Raw genomic sequence first — 9,104 nt, forward strand, 5'->3', positions numbered from 1 at the left:
CACCATTTATTAGTTGTACGATTACCAAGTTACTTTGCTTCTTCAAGGCTATATATACTTGTCTGTAAAATAGAGATAATAATATCTGTCTTTAAACCTGGCTGTATGAATAAAAACCAAAGATCAAACCCGTTGCTGTCGAGTCGATTCCTACTGGTTAAGAGCTCGGCTGCTAACCAAAACATCAGCAGTTCAAATCCACCAGCCACTCCTTGGAAACCCTATGGGGCAGTTCTACTCTGTCCTATAAGGTTGTTATGAGTGCATAAATCAAGTTAGATAATATTTATGTTTTTTCACAGAGTCTAACACATAGAAATCACTCAATAAAAATTAATTTTGCCACATAAATGCTGCTAGCTAACAAGATGCATGCAATTTATGCTGCATATATTCCAAAAACAAATCAGGATTCTCAACTCTCCAGAGACAACTCATGTCTTAGAAAGCAAAGTGTGGCAGGAGGCAATACTGGTATGTACAATCACTGTGCCTGTCTGGAAAGAGCTGAGCCCACATCAATTTGGGTTCAGTTTAATGGATGCATTTTGCTTTCAGTAATTTTTGTGAAAGAGAAAGTAGTGAATTCTTATAATGAACACTTGTATACTTGGTGCTATATGTGTGACTTTTAGAAACCTGCTATATATTGAATTTATAGTGTGATTTATGATATAGACCAATCACGTGCATTTTCTGTATGTATGAATTCATTCGAGGACACACTTGATTAAAAATTAAACAATGAAAGGTAAATCAAAGCAATTATTTTGATGTTAACAAATTTTAGTGTTTATAATAAAATATAGTGTAAAAACTTTACGTTGAGTGGAAGAAGCCAGACACAAGAGGGTGCATTCTGTGTGGCAGTCACCCTATGTGGGTCTTCAGTGACCTCGCCCTCCTTAGTCATGCCCTTGTATAATCTCCTTAATTTAACTGTAGATTGGTCCTAGTGACTTGCTTGTAACCAATAAAATGAGGCAGAGGCGTTGGAATGGGATACAAAAAGACTCTGGCTTCTGTTTTGGGCACCTTATCTTTTTTGGTTGCTCTGAGGGAAGCCAGGTACCTATGCTGTGAGCTGCCCTAGAGAGGCTCACTTGGCAAGGAACTGATGTCTTCAGTCAACAGTCAGCAAAGACCCAGGACCTACCAACAGCCACACAAGTGAGCTTAGAAACAGATTCTCCCCCCGTTGAGCCTTAAGAGAACTGCAACCCTGACCAAGCGCCTTGGCTGCAGCCTTGTGAGAAACCCTGAATTGCAGACAACCAGCTAAGTTATGCCTGAATTTCACAGAAACTGTGAGGTAATAAATGCTTGTCTGAGCCACTATGTTTTGGAATAATGTGTGATACAACAATAGATAACTAATACAGTATGTGATTCCATTGATGTGAAATTCTAGGAAAGCCAAAAGTACTCTAGAGTGATAGGAAGCAGAACATTGTTGGCTCAGGTAGGGATGGGTAATGGAAATGTTCTATACTTCCATTTGAGTGATGATAACACAAGCGTACATGTTTGTTGAAACTCATTGAGCTATATGTTTTAGGTCTATGAATTTTACTGTATATAAATTACACCTCAATAAGGAAAACAAAAGGACCAGGAGTATCATTCTTTGACCAACTGGCTGAGGTAAATTGGTACATACTCCCATGTATAGATCACCATAACTGGATCAAATAAAAAGGGAAATATCTTTTCTGACAATGAAGATGTTTCTACAAGATGGAGAAGAAGCCCTGCTGCTAACTGAAAGTCAGCAGTTGGACCTCACCAGCAGCTCTTTGCTCTGTCGGAGGAAAGACCTGGCGATCTGTTCCGGTAAAGGTTACAGCCTTGGAAATCGTATGGGGCAGTTCTACTCTGTCCTATAGGGTTCCTAAGAGTCAGAATCTACTTGACAGCAACACGTATACAAGATAGAGAAGCCAGAGACTTGAAAAATACATGGCAAAAATCAAACAAACAACAACAAAACAAAACAAACAAACAAACAAACATGGAAAAGAGGAAAATATGTCACATGAATTAACAGATAACGAAAAACTTCAGTTAGGGTCTCTAAGAAGGTGGAGTTAGAATACCTGGGTCTGGCTGACTGGGATCCTTGCTATTTTTGGAGCAAATCTGTTGTTAGCAACACAGCCCCTTTCATTTTGCCTCAACAACGGTCAAATGCAAAGATAGATTGTGAATTAAAGAACATTGCCCCTATTTGTTCAAAATTAAAAGAAATCAAGGGAAGATTAGACCAGAGGCTCTTGGACAATCTTGGAGGAAGAAGCCTGGCATATTCCTGACCAGAGACTGTAGTACAGTGTTTCCTTCATCTGTGAAGAGATGACTTTGGAAACCCGTTACTGGGAGATCCTGGTAGAGCAAGGCACAGTCCATTTTAGTCTATGTATGTTGTACTAAGGAAATGTGGCAGAAAATAAGATGTTATCTTACTGTCATAAGAATTTTTGCATACTTACTACTTTCTACTATCTCTTTGGAGAGTAGAGGGAACTTGACTGTTAGAGTATCAAATGAGGAAGGGAAAGTTGAGTGTGGGTGACACCAGCATCAATTGTCTTGGCAATGTTACTGAAAGGTAGGTCACCATAAAGGAGAAAAGATGTAACCAGACTATATCCATGGTGCTTAGCCATTTGCAGCTTCTTTTTGTCCACCCCTCCTAGGAAGTGAGGAGTGCGGAGAGTCTGTGGTTTCCAGTCTCTGCTTTGTTCTTTGGAACAGCACAACAGTTGAAGGGAGATAACTCATCAGAGGGTTGAGAAACTGGTCCAGACGGTACCCAATCATCACTAAAGGATGTCTCGAGTAGGAAATAAAGAAGCTTTCTGGTTGATGTCTCTTTCTTTGAGTTTGAAAGTTTTATTTTGAGACTTAATGAAGAACTTGTTTATTACTTTGGGGGCCTGACAGAGGGATTTTGGTCAGAAATTCTAATTTAAAAAGTGAAGTGTTAAGTCTGGAGCTTTCCCTGATCACCATCTAAGTGTAACTTGAAATTTGGGAGAAACAGCCAATTTTGTTGAACATGTCAAGGGCACAGCTATCTTAGTAGAAAGGGACAAGAAAATGGCCTTTCTAGTATAGTGCTACATGCCTAATAGAAATACTACTAACCCCTCAATTTCTTTAATGTTTGGGCAGGACCTCTGTATTAGAGCTGTTTAGAGAAATGGGGATCTGGTGTAACCCTATACAACCAACCAGTTGCCATTGAGTTGATTCTGACTCAGGGCGACCTCATGTGTGTTAGAGTAGAACTGTGCTCCACAGGACTTTCAATCTCTGATTTTTCGAAGTAGATTGCCAGATCTTTCTTCTGAGGCACCTTTGGGTGGACTTGAACCTCCAACCCTTTGGTTAGCAGCTGATCATCTTAACTGTTTGCACCACAGAGGGACTGTAACCCTATAGATGTGTGTAAGTTAAGACTATAAGAAGATTACCTGTTAGTGAGTAGTGTAGCTTATTGCAACACTGAAAGGTAAACACAAGTATGATGTTGAACAGCATTGCAAGAAAAGAACTGATTATTGTTATGGCATCTTGCCTGCCAAATGAACACGAAATAGCTAATTGGTGGAAAGCTACCCATGTAGTGGCAGAAGGCCTTGGAAAACTGAAAAGACAAATAAAGATCAATAAATCTTGAGGTGAATAAAATTAATTAATATATAATCAACAAAATAGTAAATTATTCATAATGCATTAGTGAATTCAATAATTTACTGTCCATAGGGGACTGGTGAGAAAAGCTGCTTCTCTGTTCCTGAGCTAGTTAGTAGGCATCTAAGTTGGGAGGTATGCCACTTTTCCAGGCTGATGTTGAGGGTTGGGATGGTTCTCCTAAACTTCTGGGAAAAAAAGAAGGCTGATGGGGCAGTGAATCAGAGAATGACGATGGGATAAATGACACATGATATTTGGAACCCAGCCCACTGACACCTGTAGGCCTTAGTGCTTGAGTAATGCCTTTTGAACAGACAGAAGCACACGGTGAACTCCTGAAGGTATGAGAATGTTCAGGGGAAACTGTAGTATCACCCGTGGGAAGAAATTCTTGCTCTGAAGGCAACCCAAGTGAAGAATTGTGGGCTGATTTCAAGAAGAGAAAGACTAAACATTCATCCTATATAAGGGCCTTGTCAGACCTATTTTGTCCGGTTCCTAGAAGATATTACTCACTCAATGAGGTTCTGTTTTCTGTGTGGAAATTACCATTCTTTCCAGCCTGGTGACAGATCACTACATGACCACTCTACCCCTCTTAAAAGGACTGTTTTCAGAAGAGAAGATATTGGTAGCGGGACCTGAACAGTTTAACAGAGGAATCACTAATTAGTAAGGAGAGACTGAAAGGAAACCTCCCAAAGCTTGGCCATGGGAAGACAGGAGGGGAGCGAGGCAGACAGGGGTTCTGGGATGGACCTTGACTTGGAAAGCAAGGCAACATTTACAGGTTATTTTTGACTTGGAATTTCTATCTATTATCCCCAAGTCTCCAGGAGTCTTTTTAAATGACCAAATATTTGAGGCTGTTCTCAGTGGTGTACTGGGAAATTCGTGAAGGGCCTCTAGTCACAGTGTGGGAAAGGCAGTACAAGGAAGAGCAGTGTCCTCTCCTGGAGGCCACGGTGGAGGTAGCAGAGGAATTACCAGGGAAGGAAAATGGCAGTTTAGGTGAGAGAATCTGATGGACCTGTTTCTAAGCAAGAGAAAAGAGCCCCCTCTAAAAGGAGAAGTGGATACATTAAGGGGTGTTTATTTCTAAAAATAAAGTCTGTGAGGGCTCCTGACATTTGAGTATATATTTGTACAGTATTCCTCACAGTTGCTAGAGCAAGTAATTTGTTCTATCACTATTTATCGCTCTTACTATTTATCCTAAATAATATTCCTTATATGCTTTGAGCAAACAGCTCACGGCAGAGTTCATTTTGTGTCACATGCAGACTATTCAAACCAATCTTTTACTTGGTTTTAAGATGATTTTCATAAATTACTCTTTCTTACTAGCAAATTTGTTTCAAATATCAGACAGTTGTCCCAGAAGTATTTTATAGGACTGTTTGAGGAGGCCCATACTTGCCTCATCACCCTAGATGTAAGCCACTGAGATGAGTAAGGTGTGTTATTGCAGGGCTGAGCTGGAGAAAGCAGCTGCCTGGGTGGACCAAGAGTCAGCTCCCAACTCCTGAGGTGAGTTACCCTCTCCACGGTCTGAGAGTCCTCCTAGGTACAAACGGAGAACTCTTACGGAGCTTAAGTTTGTTTTCTGCCTAAAATTTTACAATTCACCTGGATTCCTGCAGTCCTGTACTTTAGTCTAAAATCCCTTGCCATTTTTGAACTTTTATTATTGCTGCTCTTTCCCTTCAAACTAAGAAAATAACAAATGAAAATAGTAAGTTTCTTTCCTATTTCTGGAACATTATTCTTTCAGCAATGACTTCCAGCTGACTTTGCGGCAAATTTTTTTTGGGGGGACAGGATATTAAATTAAAAGCATTTCAGAAAAATTCTTTATGTTTTATAATATTTTATGGTGATTTAAACTTTATTTTATTATATAAAACATAAAATTCTAATATATTCAAACTTAAGTTTATATTTTAAATACTCTTTCAACAAACTCATTGTAAATTAGAATTCACTTAGGAAGGATCTAAGCAACTTTAATTTACCGGTACATCATTCTTATACTGTAAGTATAACTATCTGTAAAAGTTCTTTTCTGAATTATAAAAATGCATTGCTTTGTATTAGGACTTACACTAATATACTCATGATGGGCGAGTACATGCTATAACAAAGCAGGAAATTCCAAAACAGTTACTAATACTGCATTCGGTGTTCCTATTGTATCTAGCATTTTGCAATGCAAACTGAAAATATTCCCAGTGTGCCTTCTTACAGTATTTCTGAAATAGATGACTACAACTTTTATTCTGTAAAGGGTGAAAATGGAAACTCAGAGCAATTGTCATATAGTGAGTGTTCTTAACATCCTCCCCTGTTATACATCACAGCTGAAACCACCACAGGTGGTTTCATTTTAGACATTTGGAGGATAGTCACAATCAGATCAGACTCCAGTTAATCTGAAGTTAAATATGAAATTGTAGAAAAACAAGGAATACTTAAAATAAAGAAAAACATTTTAAAGACCTTTACTCCCCAACTCTTAAAGGAAAGCCATATCAAGCCATAAACAGGTTCATTAACAAAACGCAAACGTACCAAAAAACAACCCTGTTTACAGATTGAGTTAGTGGTTCTCCATCTCTTTCAGGATGAAACTCAACTCTTCAGCATGGTTTGCCATGAGTTTGTCTTTCTAACTCATTTCCGAGCCACAGGAGTCCTTCCATAGTCATTCTGAAGGAACCCCTTTCTGTTTCCTTACCCTGGAAAGCTCTCATAAGCCTCTCCAGAGCTTTGTGCGTGCTGTGGCATTTTTCTGGAACACCCTCCCAACCCTCCACTTTCTCCCTTCGTTCTTATCTGAAGAATCTTTGCTTCGGCAAAGCTTTCTTCAGCTGAGTTAAATCAGCTGCTCTAGAATTTCTTAACACCTCACCCCTTCCTGCTTCTCTAACAGTGAGTTGGAAGGTGGTGGGGACTGTGTTCACAATTTCTTTCCTCATCTATGTTTCATGAAAGCCGTGACCCACTTGTGTTTCTAAAGGCTGGCTAGGGCTGAAGAAAACTTTGAGAGGGTATCCCTGAGTTTGTGGGTAAAGGTGATGGTTTGGAAGTTGGGAGGTGAAGGGCCTGGAAGTTGGGACATGAAAAGAGCTGGAGTGGAGAGGAGTTTGGAGAGCTTTCTCTGAGGTTGGAGGGCTTTTCCATACAGGTACCCCTGGAGGTGAGACCGCATCTCTGACAAGGTGTTTCAGAGATGACATCGGAGAACTGAACTTAGACTGTCTTAAAACTTAACAGTCCTGAGACATGAGTCCCAAAGCCCGCGAGTTTCAGGGAAACCCCAGGCTCTAGGGAACACACAACTTAGACGAGAAGCCTAGTAGGGGTGATCAGGGTGGGATGAATGGAGCCCATAGTGCCCTTCTCTGATTAATCTGGACTGCCTGAGGGCCCTGGCCTCGGAACTTGTGCCTGGACTTTGGGAAGCAACAACACATAGCTGAGATGGAGTTTTCCCTGAATCCAGCAAATGGGTGCTTAGAGGACATAACATTTAATTTTAAGAGAAATTAAGGAAAGTAATAGAAATTGCCCCTACTGTTGTAAACTACTTCTTTATTAAAAAGTTCAGCATACTGGGCTGTGATGATTTATTTTCATGCCTTTCTCCTCCACTAGACTTTGAATTGCTTTGAGCAGAAACTGGGTTTTACACATTTTTTTTGTCTCCAGCACCTCACACAATGCTTGATCCATACTAAAATCAAACCAAACTTGTTGCCTTTGAGTCAATCCTGACTCATAGCAACCCTACAGGACAGAGTAGGGCTGACCCACAGGGTTTCCAAGGAGCAGCTGGTGGACTCAAACTGCCAACCTCTTGGTTGGTAGCCAAGCTCTTAACCAGTGTGCCACCAAGGCTCCCAGTCCATACTGGATCCTGATAAATGTTTGTTCGGTGGAGTTCAGTGCTCGGTTTTGGAGTAGAAGTTTTTGTGTGGCAGATTTCCTTTTTACCACCAAAATAACCCAACCAAACTGACTGTCATCGAGTAGATTCTGACTCATGGTGACCCCTGTTGTTAAAGAGTAGAACTGCTCCATAGAGTTTTCTTGGTTGCAATCTTTACTGAAGCAGATTGCCAGGTCTTTCTTCCACAGCAATGCTGAGTGGGTTCCAAGCTCCAACCTTTAGATTAGTTAGTAGTCCAGGGCAAACAGGTTTGGGCAGCCCAAGGATCTCTCTCTTTTTTTTTTTTAACCACAGATTGAAAAAACAGATTTTAGTACAATTACCACGCAAACATTAACTCAAGAATTTAAATCTAAGGACAACAAATTCTTTCAAAGGCTACGCAATTGGTAGGAAATAAAGCTCTGGTTGTTGATTCCTAAAAATGGTCAGATACCAGAATTTCTTTTACTTGGTGTTAATTTCTAGTACATCAAGTACTGGTTTATTAAAGCTACTTAGGATAAGTTTCCTTGTTAGTTAAATTTGGAGAGAATAAATATATCTTCTTCTAACCTGGACACCTTACCCAGAATTTGGTTAGGAGCTGAAGGGCGGATCCGCTGATCCAATCACAGGGTGTTCCTGGCACCCAGGAAGGCCCGTGTTGGGGCAGGGATCCCTGAAGGCGGGTATGGGTTCTGCAGTGGGAACGCGCGCTGCAGCGCCGACACTGGGAGCGCGCCTCCACAATCTGGGCGGCGACTGCCGGGGGCAGACGAGGGGCGTGGGCGAGCGGGCCGAGGGTGGATAGGGACCGCTTTCCGCGCTAGCCCAGCGCGGCCGCTGAAGAGCCGAGGGGCAGGCTCGGGCAGCTCCCCAGCAGCTCCAGCGGTGATAAAACTTGAGAAATAGCAAGGAGGGGCCACTCAGTGATTTCTGGGTCCAATCCCGTAGAGGGAGCAAACGCGCTCCGGGCAGGAAAGCCTGAAAGAAGCCACGGCAACTTTAAAGAGGAGCAGCAGCGAGGAAAGCACCTCCCGCACCGCTGCAGCTCCGGGGACTCGCGCTCCCCGCATCCCGGTCCGGCGCCCGCGTTCTGCTTCCCGGTCCCGCGCGCCCCGATGGCCGCCGTCGGGCCCCGGAGCTCCCCACACGGAGCTCTCAGCAGGCAGCTGCTGCTGACCCTCTTGGTGAGTGGGAGCCTGCGATGAATCCACCCTGGTTGCTGCGGGGGACCGGGAGACTGAAAGTAGACATTCGCGGTTCAGCGCAGTCCGGCGGTACTGGTACCCCAAATTCGGGCCTGGAGGGGTGAGGAGAGAAAACGAACCTTTGAGGAAAGACTGGGTTAAGCTTCTTGTTTGGGACGCCGCGTTCAGTTGTTTGAATTACTTGACTCACCCCTGTGTCGCTGCGCACCCGTGGGCACTGTGGACCGGGGGCTGGGAATCGCGCTCCTCCCGGGATTCCT

This window comes from Trichechus manatus, unplaced genomic scaffold, assembly GCF_000243295.1.
Source record: "Trichechus manatus latirostris isolate Lorelei unplaced genomic scaffold, TriManLat1.0 scaffold00175, whole genome shotgun sequence".
NCBI classification, from domain to species: Eukaryota; Metazoa; Chordata; class Mammalia; order Sirenia; family Trichechidae; genus Trichechus; species Trichechus manatus.